Source organism: Hemibagrus wyckioides, linkage group LG19 (genome assembly GCF_019097595.1).
Source record: "Hemibagrus wyckioides isolate EC202008001 linkage group LG19, SWU_Hwy_1.0, whole genome shotgun sequence".
Classification (NCBI taxonomy): domain Eukaryota; kingdom Metazoa; phylum Chordata; class Actinopteri; order Siluriformes; family Bagridae; genus Hemibagrus; species Hemibagrus wyckioides.
In genome coordinates this window covers 17,517,501-17,534,170 of record NC_080728.1, presented here as the reverse complement: position 1 = coordinate 17,534,170, position 16,670 = coordinate 17,517,501, and the positions used below count along the sequence as shown (strand labels likewise).

The window sequence follows — 16,670 nt, the reverse complement described above, 5'->3', positions numbered from 1 at the left end:
TGCTGCTATCTATCTATCTATCTATCTATCTATCTATCTATCTATCTATCTATCTATCTATCTATCTATCTATCTATCTATCTATCTTATTCCTTCCACCCTTCTAATTATCAATCTGTTGTCTGTCACTGTCAATTTTTCTAACTATGTGCCTGCTCTCTCTCTCTATTAATCCCTTCCTCCCTTCTAATTATCAATCCGTTGTCTGTCACTGTCAGTCTATCTATCTATCTATCTATCTATCTATCTATCTATCTATCTATCTATCTATCTATCTATCTATCTATCTATCTATCCCTTCATCCCTTCTATTTATCAATCTGTTGTCTGTCACTGTCAATTTTTCTAATTATGTCCCTCCTTCTCTCTCTCTCTCTCTCTCTCTCTCTCTCTCTCTCATTTTTCTTTAAGTTTCCCATCATCTAAGAGAACCCCATGTGAAATATAGAAATATATACCCGCATGCACTACATGTGATAAATCCGCTTGACCTGACAAATGTACAAAACATAACCTATGAAGCCATCATGCCCCATATACATACCTGACATACCGGTCTGCTCTTTTATACAACTAATAGCTGCGACGAGGCACTCATAGACTTTCAGAACTTTTACTGTAGTCATTAAAGACCAAAAATAGGGGGAAAATGCATTAAGATGAATTACTAAACAATAACATTACTGAAGTTTTAAATTGAAGTGCTTTATTAAAAATGCAAGTTATTGTTTGAGCCGACTTTTATTTATTATTACTAAACCATTGTGTCCTCAATGATCTGTTTTCTATCTTCAATATATATCTTTTACCTAAATACATGGATATGACGTACTTTAAATATGATTAATCAGTTTTTAGGCAATACAAATCCTTTCTAGGTAAAAGAGACATGCAGAAGATGTACTTGTAAGCGGAACATACAGGCTAGTATACATTTTTGAGAGTGTAGTATTTCGATATCCTCTTTGTGTTTGTTAATGCACATCTGGCAACCCTAGATTAGACGTAGATGGAATTTTTTTTAAAGAACGACACTAAAGTAATAATAAAAAAGAGTTCATTGTGTTAAGACTGATACATTTGTGTTAGTCGCCACATTGGAATGCTAATTTCTCATTTTCCTTGGATTCTCTCAAAACAAAAAAGTCACAAGGCCTTGACCGAATGAGGGAGAGAGAGAGAGAGAGAGGGAGAGAGTGTGTGTATAAAGGAGTTAACGGCTTGGAAAAAAGTAATTTCCATCCAAGTTCACATGCGTAAAATCCCCCTTTCAGCCTGCTCTACTTTATCGCAATAAAGCCGAACAAGGAGGAAGGGGGGCATCCAAGAATCCCAATTTAAATAAAGGCATAAAGGCGTGCATACATTTCATCTTTGTCAGTTTCACCCCTGCTGCCTTTATAAATCTCTCAGCACAAAAGAGACACCATCACGCCTCATGAGACTTTACTGAAAAAACCGCTGGGTGAAAATCTTATTCCTGGGCACCTTTACGCACAGGGCTTTCATTGAAAATCACGCCTCAGAATCATGTCAGCGATGCTGTAGATGAGATGTACAGTAAACTAGTCGGACAGTAAACTAGTAGGAGAGTAAACTAGTAGGACAGCCTTGCATCACGTGACTCCAGTGAGCCCGTATGACTGAAGTTGAGCCCGAGCATCCGCGCGCCGCACCATATCACGAGAGGTGTGATGAATACGACTCCAGTACGGTTTTATAGCGTCAATCAGCGCCAGCCTGAAGAGGGGTTTATCTCAGGCGACTCATCCCCTCCTCCAGAAACAAACTCATTTAAGTGCACTACTATAGGCTCGCTCGGAATTGGTGTGTGTGAGAGAGACGCCACCCGATTTCCGAGCGGTCTGTGCATGATAAAGCGGCCTCTCTCTGAAGCCTTTCATCTTATACACACACACACACACACACACACACACACACCTTCACCCCCATTCTCAATTCCTCACGTCTTCTATTTTACCAGCAGTACCGTGATGGACATTTGATTCGATTCATTTTACCGATTCGATTCTTTTTAATCATTCGATTCAAAAGTGAGAGCATCGTGTCTGATCTATACCCTTTGACGGTCTGATAACACACGTGCACTCGGTTGAAAAACATTTTCAAAGTGGATGCTTTCGTTAAAAATGTGGCACAGGGAATAAAATAATCCTTCTGAATCAGTGAGTCAATGATCTACCTAGTGCACCTAGTTGTCCAAACCTAGGAGGTCAGCAAGTTTCAGATACGCTTTCAATTTTAGTAAGCACTTTATTCTGGTAAGGTTATGGAGGATCTGGAGTCATGGGGGATACTGGGAACACTGGGAGCTCACACACATTAACATACTCATACACAAGCCAAGAGAAATTTGTTCATCTACTGTAGTTTTTGGACAGTGGAAGGAAACCTGAGGTCACGTGCTCGTGATACATTCCTTGCAGGACCACACACACACACACACGTCTGGTCAGTGGTGGTTCCGTTCTGTGGTGGTGGTAATAGTACTTTTGCATTAATTGACACAAGCACCTATAAGTTAGACTAACCCAATAAACTACAAACTGAGTGTGTAGGAGGAGTTCGCAGTTAGGACGCCCTCTTGTGGCGGTAAGTATATTTGTCGGTCTATTATGTAACAGTACAACTTTTCTGACGACACATTCAACATAACTTCATGTCAGTGGTTCTTTGAATGACCACAAGGGGGCTGACTTTAGCCAAAAATGCAAAGTCCATCCAACCTACTCTCTTGGGGTTTATGCAATAGCAACGCAACCAGAGGCAATGTCTCAGGAACACAATGTTTAAGGATATTTGAGATGAAAATTAAACAAGCTCTTTAACAAACGGAGCTTTAAAAATGAAAAAAAAAAAACCCAAGCTTGGACCACACACACAGATTTATGCATCAGTCTTTGTTAAGCGAATTTCATCCACCTAAGTGAAGAGCAGGCACCTGATTTCAGATTCGATGGCAAAATGCCGAGCTTGCACAACCCTGGCCTGGTCCTCTGAGGTTTCCTGTTTCGAGCAGTGGCACCATGTGACCTGGTGACCTGGCAAATTCTCTCGAGTGGCAGGGTGCCAAAATTTATGCGCAGCCAATGAAACACATTCAGAATGCACATTTTCCAGTCATCTGAAAAGTAGCTGGGTTTCTGTGTGTGTGTGTGTATTTGTGTGTTCATTTACACAGTTGTGTGTGTGTGTGTTTATTAAAAGTTTGCTCTTGTGACAGTTTACATCACACACAGTTTGTATTTTTTTACTTGCGTATTCATTTTGTGCACATATGGTATTTTGGTCTCTTACTGCATTATAGCTTTAAGGCTTATTTTTAAAGAGACACTCAGTACCTTCTAGACTTATAACCATGACACAATTTTCTACATACCATAAAACCTCTGATTCACACCACTCTACATTTCTTCATACGTTTATTTATTTGTTTGTTTGTTTGTTTATTTATTAATTATAAATTCTGCTCCAGAAACGAGTTCCGCCCTCCAAGCTGAACCGGAACCGCTCGGCCCTGGTTGTTTCTTTTAAAAGTTTAAAGCTGCGAGGCGTACGTAGTTCTAACACAGGAAGTGGTTGGGTTCACAGGAAAAGGAAGGGCTGCTGGTGGTTTTATTGCAGTTTCATTCCACCTCATGGCCACCTTTAATAAGACAAACTGCTCCTTTAAAAGGACATTATATGCTGTTAACTTTCTTTGATTCGGATACACTATGTTGCCAAAAGTTTTGGGACGTCTGCCTTCACATGCACATGAATGTAATATGGAGTTGTCCCGCCCTTTGCAGCTAAAACAGCTTCAACTCTTCTGGGAAGACTTTCCACAAGGTTTAAGAGTGTGTTTATGGGAATTATTTGGCCATTCCTTTGGAAGCGCTTTTGTGAGGTCAGGCACTGAAGCTGGATGAGAAGATCTGGCTCACAGTCTCCGCTCTAATTCATCCCAAAGGTGTTCTATCAGGTTGAGGTCAGGACTCTGGGAAGTTCCTCCACACAAAACTCACTCATCCATGTCTTTATGGACCTTGCTTTGTGCACTGGTGTGCAGTCATGTTGGAACAGGAAGGGGTCATCCCCAAACTGTTCCCACAAACTTGGGAGCATGAAATTGTCCAAAATGTCTTGGTATGAAGCTGAAGCATTAAGAGTTCCTTTCACTGGAACTAAGGGGCCAAGCCCAACCCCTGAATTCAATGATTTGGAGGGGTGTCCCAAAACCTTTGGCAACATAGTGTACATTGAACTCAAAACGCTTCTCTTCACTGAGCTGCTTTTTAAATCACTGTTCCAGAACATTTTGAGGAACCATCCTGATCCTCACTTTTCAGAAAGGTTCTTCAAGCATTCTTGAAAGGTTCCTTAGATATTCGAGGATTAAGCAAACACTCTATTATAAGGTTTGGCAGAACCTTTAAGGTGTCAAGCAAAGAACGTTCCAGAGTCCAGGGTTTTTTTTTTTTAGAGAGTACTCTGGGTGCTGACATGACGCATGAAGCATTAGGTGAAAATTCACTCCTACAACATTTCTGACTCACCAGTGGTGCGGAAAACATAATGGATGTGCAAATCCCCTGCTTTACCAATCAACCCAAGACATAAGCTTGAGTCATCGCTCGAATGTAGAGGAAGAAGCTCGAACATTCTGTAAAGGTTAGATCAAATCACACACCTCACCCTCGGGTTCCTTAAAAGGGCTCAGCTTGGAAGCACAACCATCAAGAGTTCTCCTTCAGGGATTCATCCTGGTCTGCAGAAAAGTACCTACACTGAATGAGGCTCTTGTTCTTGTTCCAAGCTTGAAGTTCTTGAGTTCCCTGTGGTGGAACCATGCCTAATGAGGCTCCTGATAGCTAGATTGTCTTGAGGTTTCTTCCTCTATTTCATAAGCTGAACCACAGGTTCCTAACCCTGCTCCTGGAGAACCCAAATGCTCATTTAAGTGTTTTTTCTTGCTCTCAACAGCCCTTTTTGAGTTCTTTCTGAGCATGGAACAGACAGAAATGAGTAAAACAGAGGGTTCTCCAGGACCAGGAAGGAGAACCTGTGGGATAAATGGTTATGTTTATTTGTTAGATTGGATGTAGTGCAGATCAGATTAGATTAGACTGACTTTCTACTCTGCAGATCATGGAGTGGAAAGTAATCCTGAGGTTACATGTGAGCCTCTGCTTTTGGCTGTGTGTGTGTGTGTGTGTGTGGAGGCTTCAGGCCGAGGAATAGAGTCTCTCTCTCTCTCTCTCTCTCTCTCTCTCTCTCTCACACACACACAGAGTTGAAGGCCAGACACTGGAAGGAGAGTCTGTGAGAGACTCAGTGGGAGAGAGCTCAAAGCAGCGCTCAAAGCAAAGAAGTCCTTCCCTGAAGCAGAAGTCTCGACGTGCATCAAACAGCCGCTTGACTGATTTAATGAAGACAATCTGCCGCATGGCCTCACTCATACGCAGCGCCAGATAAAAATGCAAAATGCCGCTCTGTCAAGCGGCAAATATGTAGAGCGCATTTCAGAGCTCAGTGTTTGTGAGGCATCGCAGGGGGACGAGTCATGAAAGTCGTCTCCGTCCTCGTCCTCGTCCCTGGGAGCACCTCAGAGACCAGAAAGTGAGCAAAGGGTTGCGGAGGTGGATCCAGGGTGGTAACCTATCCAGCTGTGTGTCCCAGCATGCTTTGCGGCGGGTGCTGGGAGATCAATGGCGAGGCAGCTCTGACAGATCCGTGTGCTGAGGTGTCAGAGCAAGCAGCCTGCTGTATATCATTACCACAGCGTCTCGGCTGCCTGCTGCCTGCTGCCTGTGACTAAACCAGATAGAAGGCAGCCTGGTAAATCAAAGACATGTGGGCTGCACACACACACACACACACACACACACACACACACACGCCTTTCTGTCGTTCTTTCTCTTCATCGCCATGTCCAGAACTTGCTTCCCAGTGTTGTTTTCTTCCACTGACACATCCATCCTTCTCAAAATGCCATCATTCTCTCCATCTACCCTGTGACCTCTTTACATCCTGTTTCACTTCCTCTGTTGCCTTTTACCCCCCTCTCTCTCTCTGTCTCTCTCTCTTCCCCTCTCTAGCTCCCCCCCTCTCCTTTTCCCTCCACTCTATCTCTCTCTCTCTCTCTCCTTCAACCCCCCTCCCTCTGTCTCCCTCTTTCATACTGGCAGCGGATGACTCATTTGAGCGAAGCACTGAGCTTGTGCCGTCTCTTTCTCTCTCTTCTCTCTCTCTCTCTCTCTCTCTCTCTCTCTATCTTTTCCTCTCTTTCCCGCCCTCCCAGCCCATATGGTTTTCAGCACCGACTGCTCAGGAAACCAGACGTAGGCCAAACTGGCCGCACATCACTCACTCTCTCCATTTGCCGACGCACCCAGGACGCTCTTTCAGCCCTCCCTCTCTCTCTCTTTCTCTTTCTCTCTCTCTCTCTCGCCCTCCTTCCTTCCCCCACTCTCTCAATTTGTTCTCAGTAAGAAGTCTGATAGGGCACATTGTAGTGCAGAGAAGCAGCGGGGGAGGCCACTGTAAAAGCGTCGCGGCTGCTTAGAGCTACTTTATTCTCTAATAAATACATCCATCGTCATTGGTGTGGAGGGAAGCAGAGCGAGAGAGCGAGAGCGAGAGCGAGAGAGAGAGAGAGAGAGAGAGAGAGAGAGAGAGAGAGACGGAGCTTTCCACAGGGCTGGGATGTTGAGCTCACTCGATCTGGCACACAGCGTGATGGTAGTGGGTTGCCTGAGTAGTAGGCGCATGTTAGTGATTTGTAAACCCCTCTGAATGACAGCAGTGCGTGGAGATGCGCTGTCGGAGTCGCTGTTCTAATCCCAGGCATGGCGGTATATACAATATACAATCCAACCATTAACCTTCTCCTTTTCTGGATAGATTACGAGCGAAACCCTCAAGGCAGTAAAAACGGCAAAGAGTGGGCGAACATGTTATTACACAGTATTCATACCAGAGCACAGCTGAATTCCAGAATCGGATTGGTCGGAAAAAATGTCGATTCGTTTTCTAAAATCATACTAACTCAAGCTCACAGGATGATTATTAACACTCTCATTCCTTTCAACATCAATACTGGAAGCTCCACATAGAGCAACAACCATAATAATCAATCTTAGCACATCTTATTTAACAAAAACTGCCTCATTGACCAGGTTTTCTGTGTGGAAAAGTTTCCGAGAAATTTACAAGAAGGAGTCTCCAGTGTCAGAATGTGTTTTATGAAGTCTTCAGGACAAAGGATTGAACAACAAGGTGTATTTTTTTTACCTTGTAAACCTTCAATAGAGAAAGAAATAACAGCTTGTTGGTTTATAGCTGCTGTAAAGTAAGCGCCAACACGAGTTGAACCTCTTTTCACAGACGTTCCGCAACATCGAATGTAACTACAAACAGATAAAAATAAATAAATAAAAACATATGACGGACCATTCGTTAAATATAAGTTTGCGGATCGGAAAATTGATTTTTCTTTCATTGATCATGTTGACCATTTTAGATAATTATTATTGCCCCCCCTTTAATTAATTTATTAGTTTATTTATTTTATATTTATTTACTCTTATTTATTTGTTTGTTTGTTTATTTATTCAATCATATTATTTATTTTTATTTATTTATTTATTTATTTATTTATTTAAATAACACCTGTAACTCCTAGCGGATTTAATGGACAGCATGAGTACTACTCTAGGGTTTTGTCAGTAAGGGCTGGGGGTTTGTTAAATGTTTTGTATATGTATATTGATATAATATAAATAAATAATAAATATAAGTTTGCTCCAGGTCACATCACAACACTATTTTCAACATTATTTTCCCGCATCGTCGTGTTTATTCATCATTTATTTATTTCAAGTGCGCTGTTATTTTTCTCCTCTATTAATAGTATCTGTGTTCCTGAGCCCTTTTCGTACGGGTAATTAAACTGTAATTAATTCAGAATTTGTGAATGCAAGCCGGAAATCCCAGGAAGACTGACATAGCCGTGAGAGATACGTCAGAGAGCGAGAGCAGCGCTCTGCAGAGACGACGGATCTTTGTCGTCCGAACCAGAAGTGATCATGGCTTTGGTCAGATTTTCCCATTAGCTTTTGGATTATTACAGAAAATGAGTTCACTCACCGGCAAAAGTTCATGATTCGTATGCATTTTTGTTCATCAAGACAATGTTCACAATTTTGAGGAATAACTCAAAGTACAAAGCTAATGCTAATCTATGAACAACTCCATCACAGTCACGACTTCAACGTCAGCATCACTGAGCTTCAACTCTTTGAGTCTAGGTCCCTGATACGAAGCCACTGTGTTCTTTATGTGGATGAATCGGACTGTAGGGAAAGTTTTAAGATTGTGTTATTGTTATAAACACATCGAGGGTGTGTAGTAGATGACCTTAGAAGCCTAAAAATTCCCAGCTTGGATATTAGAACTGAGGGCATGAAGCCTTTATTATGGCCACACATACATTATAGCACAGTGGAATTCTTTTCTTCACATATCCGAGCTGAGGAAGTTGCGTTCAGAGCGCAGGGGCAGCTATGATACAGTGCCCCTGGAGCAGAGAGGGTTAAGGGCCCTGCTCACTTGCTCAACAGTGAAGCTTGGTGGTGCTGGGGCTCGAACCCCGATCAACAACGCAGAGCCTTAATCACTTGAGCCACCACTGCTGTATTACTGAGGTATTTTATTGCGTAGACACAATAAAACGTGTAAATACATAAATAATACGTTAACCACAGACCTTAATTCAGACATTTAAGAGAAAAGAAAACATGCAAGGAAACCCGTTGGCTTCAGGACGACGGAAGAGGAAGTTCAAAAATGCTGACCCATTTCCGGGGTTCTTAGGACTCCTGTGTTCCTGCAGCACTCTGAGCAATCATCAGGAACGTCTCAGGAAGGCTCATGTTAGAACAGACTATGAGGATGATGAGGATGAGGATGATGATGATATTGTGATGGTTACTTATCTTCTAATATACAGAATAAAAAGACTATTAAAAGCACATGTGCGTAAATCTATACATCTAAAAAAATCCTGTTTTTTTTTGAGAGTTTGATTCCAAAACCTATGAGTGATACCGATTCAGATACCACAAATGATTTGCTACCAACTCTTGTCTAGGAGTACGAATCAAAAGGAGCAACAATCAATGTCATAATGACGTCAATACATTCACAGGGATTACTAGACGAGTGAAAGATAAATTGATCACGCACAGTCAGCATGCATGGTGCTGAGGCTCACCTAGTGCGATAAAAGCAGGATGTGAATGGAAAGTGAGTGTGAAGCCAGCAGGATGTAAGTGGGATGTGAGGTGGACTTGAGCGGGATGTGAGTGGAAAGCAAGCAAAATGCGAGCAACTGGGATGCGAGAGGGATGTGAGAGGAAAGAAAGTGGTTTGTGAGAGAGATATAAACAGGATGAGAGTGGGATGTGAGAGGGATGTGAGAGGGATGTGAGTGGGATGTATGAGGGATGTGAGTGGGATGTGAGAGGGATGTGAGTGGGATGTGAGTGGGATGTGAGAGGGATGTGAGAGGGATGTGAGTGGGATGTGAGTGGGATGTATGAGGGATGTGAGTGGGATGTATGAGGGATGTGAGTGGGATGTGAGAGGGATGTGAGTGGGATGTGAGAGGGATGTGAGTGGGATGTAAGTGGGATGTGAGAGGGATGTGAGAGGGATGTGAGAGGGATGTGAGAGGGATGTGAGTGGGATGTGAGTGGGATGTGAGTGGGATGTGAGTGGGATGTGAGAGGGACGTAAGTGGGACGTGAGAGGGATGTGAGTGGGATGTGAGAGGGATGTGAGAGGGATGTGAGTGGGATGTGAGTGGGATGTGAGAGGGATGTGAGAGGGATGTGAGAGGGATGTGAGTGGGATGTGAGAGGGATGTGAGTGGGATGTGAGTGGGATGTGAGAGGGATGTGAGAGGGATGTGAGAGGGATGTGAGTGGGATGTATGAGGGATGTGAGTGGGATGTGAGAGGGATGTGAGTGGGATGTGAGAGGGATGTGAGTGGGATGTGAGTGGGATGTGAGAGGGATGTGAGAGGGATGTGAGTGGGATGTGAGTGGGATGTGAGAGGGATGTGAGAGGGATGTGAGTAGGATGTGAGTGGGATGTGAGAGGGATGTGAGTGGGATGTGAGAGGGATGTGAGTGGGATGTGAGAGGGATGTGAGTGGGACGTGAGAGGGACGTGAGAGGGACGTGAGTGGGATGTGATTGGGATGTGAGTGGGATGTGAGTGGGATGTGAGTGGGATGTGAGAGGGATGTGAGAGGGATGTGAGTGGGATGTGAGAGGGATGTGAGTGGGATGTGATTGGGATGTGAGTGGGATGTGAGTGGGATGTGAGAGGGATGTGAGTGGGATGTGAGAGGGATGTGAGTGGGATGTGAGAGGGATGTGAGTGGGATGTGAGAGGGCTGTGAGTGGGATGTGAGAGGGATGTGAGAGGGATGTGAGAGGGATGTGAGTGGGATGTGAGAGGGATGTGAGAGGGATGTGAGAGGGATGTGAGTGGGATGTGAGAGGGATGTGAGAGGGATGTGAGTGGGATGTGAGAGGGATGTGAGTGGGATGTGATTGGGATGTGAGTGGGATGTGAGAGGGATGTGAGAGGGATGTGAGTGGGATGTGATTGGGATGTGAGAGGGATGTGAGTGGGATGTGAGTGGGATGTGAGTGGAAAGAAAGTGGTTTGTGAGAGAGATAAACAGGATGAGAGTGGGATGTGATTGGGATGTGAGAGGGATGTGAGTGGGATGTGAGAGGGATGTGAGTGGGATGTGAGAGGGATGTGAGTGGAAAGAAAGTGGTTTGTGAGAGAGATAAACAGGATGAGAGTGGGATGTGAGAGGGATGTGAGTGGGATGTGAGTGGGATGTGAGAGGGATGTGAGAGGGATGTGAGTGGGATGTGAGTGGGATGTGAGAGGGATGTGAGTGGGATGTGAGTGGGATGTGAGAGGGATGTGAGAGGGATGTGAGTGGGATGTGAGAGGGATGTGAGTGGGATGTGAGAGGGATGTGAGAGGGATGTGAGTGGGATGTGAGTGGGATGTGAGAGGGATGTGAGAGGGATGTGAGTGGGATGTGAGAGGGATGTGAGTGGGATGTCAGAGTGGTGTGAGAATGATATGAGAGGGATGTGAGAGGGATATGAGCGGGATGTGAGTGGGATGTGAGAGGGATGTGAGTGGGATGTCAGAGTGGTGTGAGAATGATATGAGAGGGATGTGAGAGGGATATGAGCGGGATGTGAGAGGGATATGAGCGGGATGTGAGAGGGATGTGAGAAGGATATGAGAGTGATATGAGAGGGATGTGCAATGCACAAGGAATTTCCTTTGCTGTAGCGCAAATCAACTCAGTTCAGTTCAATGTTATTTCTATAGCTATTTAAATAATGAAGATTGTCACAAAGCAGCTTTAGAGAAACAAATAAATTCTCTAACCACGTCATGTGCCATTTAAATGTTTTTGTCGTAATTGTTATTTCTAGTTTGCACCATATTGTGTGACCTGATGTGTGGTCAGATGGAAAAAAAACCCCCAAACAAACAAACAAGCAAACAAAAATTCTTAGTGATTTCTTAAAATACATTTTTTTAAAAAAGGAAACATCCGTGTAAAAGCAGCCATGTTCTGCCGCTCGCGGCCATTTTCTGTTGAGAAAAAAAAGCAGTGTGAAAGCACCCTAACATGTCATATCCGGAGTAAGTGGATTCCTGAACCCCTGCTAAATACTGTTTGACACAAATCCCGAGCATTACCGGTTAAGGTATGCCAGTTATGTCCTGGATTTTGGGTGTGAAACGTTATTAGCTCTCTCTAATCCCTGAACTTTCCCGCTGGCGCGCTAACAGCGTGTTACGGCCCGATGCGGCGAGAAACAAAAACATCAGGCCGTGGTGAATGCGCTACTTATTTAGCAATTTCACAATTTCGGGAACACGACACAGGACTGCACACGCTGATGACTTCGGCAAATCAAGCATCATGTGTAGCTAATGTGACGCTCTGAGCATGTGCGTCTCAGCTGGAGATATAGGTCAACATCATAGTGAGGCTGTTTCCTCCATCCCTCTCTCCCTCTCTCTCTCTCTCCCCCGCCTTTACTCTCACACAGCTCGCAGCAGAAAACAGGAGGAGGGGGCTCTCTCTCTCTCTCTGGCTCGCATTCTCTCTCACTCCCTTTCTTGCTCTTGTTCTCTCTCTCTTTCTTGCTTACCCTAACTCTCTCTCTTGCCCTCTTCTCTCTCCCTTGCTCACTCTCTTTCACTTGCTCTCGCTCTCCCTCTCTCATTCTCTCTCGCGTTCTTGTGTGCTCTCTTGTTCACTCTCGTTCTTGCTCTATCACTCTCTCTCTTGTTTGCTCTCTTGCTCACTCTCGCTCTATCTCTCTTCTCTGTCCTTCTTGCTTGCTCTCTCTCTCTCTTGTTCTCTCTCTTGCGCTTGTTCTCTCTCTTGCTTGCTCTATCTCTCTCTCTCTTGCTTGCTCTCTCATTTACTCTATCTCTCTTGCTTTGTCTCTTGGTCAACTCTCACTTTTCTTTCTCTCTCCCACTCTATCTCTCTCTTCCCTTTCTCTCTCCTTCTTGCTAGCTCTCTCTCTGGCTCTTGTTCTCTCTCTTGCTCTATCTCTTTCTCACTTGCTCTCTCTCTCTCTCTCTCTCTCAGTTGCTTGCACTCTGGTTCACTCTCTCTCTCTCTGTCTCTCTCTGTCTCTCTCTCTCTCACACACACACACAATCCAGCCCACAGAGGAGCCCATCAGACTGGGCTCGGTGCCCGATCCTGTCCTGGCAACGCCGACAGGCCGCTGGACGCCCATCAGTCTTACTGCACAGCCCCGGAGCCATCATGCAGCTCCTCTCGATTCGTCTCATCTCCTCTGCCCTCTATTCTCATCCAGCCCTCTGTTCCGTCCAGCGCTGACAGAAATACAGACGAGCAGAATGCTAAAATCTGAAAAATTCTCCCTTTTGTTTACACCATGCAGTATTATCCTTTCTAATATAACATTTCCCTCATCTCTATCATCTCTAGGAATTCAGTCTCTGAAGGAAATTAGTTGATTAAATAAAAGAAGTAAACATTTCTGCGTGTCACATCAGTGGATTAAAAAAGGAAAGTTTAAAGCGAACTCCTGGAGCATGGATCAGCGAGACGAGCGACGCCGAGCCGAATCAACATCCCGGGATGTGTCATGTGACCCTGAGAAAGACGGGAGCCTCATGTTGCGTTTTTCTCTTTATTTACGCAGACTGTCCAGAGCCCGAGTTCTGTTCATTCCAGTAAAAACAGAGAATTTCACAGAACTCGTTCATTTCTTTGTATCAGCATTCGTTCTTCACAGTGACGGCAAAGATAGTTTTATTAAACAGAGCTGAAAACACATGAACAAACTGACTCATGAAGTGAACTGAAACGTGTCTCATCTCACAGATAACAGATGACTGTTTCTATAGTAACCGCTCAGTCACAGAGACCTGTATGAGATTATCACTGAAGATTTTGTAAGGAGTCTCCAGTGTCAGGAAAGAGGAGTTTTATAACATTCAGCACAGAGGAGTTCTGCCTTTCTATTAACATGACAAGAAAGAAAGAAAGAAAGAAAGAAAGAAAGAAAGACAGAAATAAATAAATAAATAAATAAATAATTAAATAATAAAGAAAGAAAGAAAGAAAGAAAGAAAGAAAAAGAAAGAAAGACAGAAAGACAGAAATAAATACATAAATAAATTTAAAAAAATAAACAAAGACAGAAAGACAGACAGACAGAAATAAATAAATTAATTAATTAATATAGAATGAAAGACAGACAGACAAAGTTGAAAGACAGACAGACAGAAAGACAGACAGACAGAATGAAAGACAGACAGAAACACAGAGAGAGAGAAAGAAAGAAAGAAAGAAAGAAAGAAAGAAGAAAAAAAGAAGGAAAGAAAGAAAGAAAGACTTGTGATAGAAAGACTACTAGCTTTCTAGCTGTTATAACAGAAGTGATAACAGGAGCTAGCATGTTTTCTGAAGAGTGTTAAAGGTAAATATCAATAGATAAACAGCGTCAAGCATCATTCTTAAACCAAGAAAATAGCAATTGGCAAGAAAAGAGAACGAATGAATTAGCATGATTAGTGATGGAGAAGAAGAAGAAGAAGAAGAAGAAGAGAGGGAGACTTTTTGGAAAGATAACAATGTTCTTTGCCAATCTGGGTAATAGTTAGAGTTCTAAATCTTCGTCACGCTAATAAAACATGGGTCTTATGTCAAGACAAAAATCTAATCAGCTTCACAATTTACACTGCAATCATTTTATCCTATTCTCTCTGTCTCTGTCTCTCTCTCTCTCTCTCTATCCCTCTCTCTCTCTTTCTCTCTCTGTGTCTCTCTCTCTCTCTCTGTCTCTCTCTCTCTCTCTCTCTCTCTCCATCCAGAGACCGCAGACTGAATGTCACCCTCAGAAACAATGCAGAACCACGACAGCGGGGGGTTTTAACACACATCAAAGCCTACAGAGCCACAACAGAAATGCACACAGGGAGACGCGGGCACAGGACCACAAACACACACAACTGAGTTCAGATACACAGATACACACACACACAGAGGGGGAGAGAGAGAGAGAGATGCAAAAGGATTGTCAGATAGCCTGGAAAAGAGAGAGTGGGGGGGGTACAGACAGACAGACAGACAGACAGACAGACAGAGAGGGGGATACAGAGAGACAGAGAGAGCAAGAGACAGAGACAGAGAGTGAGAGACAGAGAGAGTGAGAGCCAGGGAGCCAGAGAGAGAGACAGAGAGACAGACAGACAGACAGAGAGGGGGATACAGAGAGACAGAGAGAGCGAGAGACAGAGACAGAGAAAGAGCGAGAGACAGAGAGAGAGAGAGAGAGAGAGAGACAGACAGAGAGGGAGAGTGAGAGACAGAGAGAGCGAGTGCCAGGGAGCCAGAGAGAGAGCAAGTGAGAGACAGAGAGAATGAGAGAGCAAGAGTAAAAGGCGAGAGAGAGAACAAGAGGAGGCAGAGAGATTGAGACAGAGAGACAGAGACAGAAGACAGAGAGAGAAAGAAAGATAGAGAGAGACACAGAGACAAACAGACTGACAGACACAGAGAGAGAGAGAGAGAGAGAGAGAGAGAGAGAGAGAGAGAGGACAAGTACTGAGACGTGACGGTACATACAAACTTAGAGAGAGAGAGAGAGAGAGAGGGAGAGGGAGAGAGAGAGGACGAGTGATGAAAGGTCAGCTTGGGAGACTGATTAAAACCCGCTGCATTGCCTCACTGTCCCTCCGGATTGATTATTCTGGATCCTAACACATCAGCTTCTTAAGCCTCACACACACACACACACACACACACACACACACAAGGTGGCCAGTGAGAGTTTGAGGTTGTCTTTGTATTTCCTAAAACTTTTTAATGATGAAAATATAGAAAACTATATTTGCTTGAGCTGCTCAAATATCAGGAAGTCAGGAATAATAATAATAATAATAATAATAATAATAATAATAATAATAATAATAATAATAATACTATTTATTTATTTTTATAGAATGTTATTTATTTATTTATTTAGGTTTGCATTAAACCTCACTGATTCAAGTTTGTATAAAAATAAAAATTCCAATAAAAATACAAAAAAAATAAATAAATAAAAAAATCCATACAAAATCTCTCCACGGCTTTTTAGTGATCTGAAGACTTCATTAGAATTAATATTTATCGTTAATAATCTTCTCAAACTCAAATTCAATTCAATATAGAAAATTCAGGATATACATTTTTACATGTTTTCCTACTGAGCAAGCCAGAGGTGATGAAGGTGAGGAGGAAGAGCTCCCTAAGACGATATGAGGAAGAAACCTTGAGAGTCTCCAGAATGAACCTCTGTGATGTCATCATTACATATGTGAGGAGCTTGAACAAAACAATCACAAACCCCCCTGAGTGAGATCATGTAGCTGGAGATAATGTGTTCATACACACACACACACACACACAGGAGAGAAGAGGAGAGAAGACGAGAGGAATATGAGAGTAAAATGAGAGTAACATGAGAGCAACATGAGAAAGAGGGAAACCAAGGATGACTGATGGACAGAGAGATGATGATGGGAAACATGAGAGGAACGTGAGAGAAAAATGAGAGGAACATGAGAGAAAAATGAGAGGAACATGAGAGGAACATGACAGAAACATGAGAGGAACGTGAGAGGAACATGAGAGAAACATGAGAGAAACGTGAGAGGAATGTGAGAGGAACGTGAGAGGAACGTGAGAGGAACATGAGAGAAACATTAGAGGAACGTGAGAGGAACATGAGAGCAACATGAGAAAGAGGGAAACCAAGGATGACTGATGGACAGAGAGATGATGATGGGAAACATGAGAGGAACGTGAGAGAAAAATGAGAGGAACATGAGAGAAAAATGAGAGGAACATGACAGAAACATGAGAGGAACGTGAGAGGAACATGAGAGAAACATGAGAGGAACGTGAGAGGAACATGAGAGAAACATGAGAGGAATGTGAGAGAAATGTGAGAGAAACCTGAGAGGAACGTGAGAGAAACGCGAGAGGAATGTGAGAGGAATGTGAGAGGAACGTGAG

At 43.4% G+C, this 16,670-nt stretch overlaps 1 protein-coding gene across 2 annotated transcripts in view; it reads right to left on the bottom strand.

Moving 5' to 3' along the window:
- Positions 1 to 16,670, bottom strand: part of wnt5b (wingless-type MMTV integration site family, member 5b) — a 137,221-nt gene that overhangs the window by 16,541 nt on the left and 104,010 nt on the right. The window lies entirely within an intron of this gene.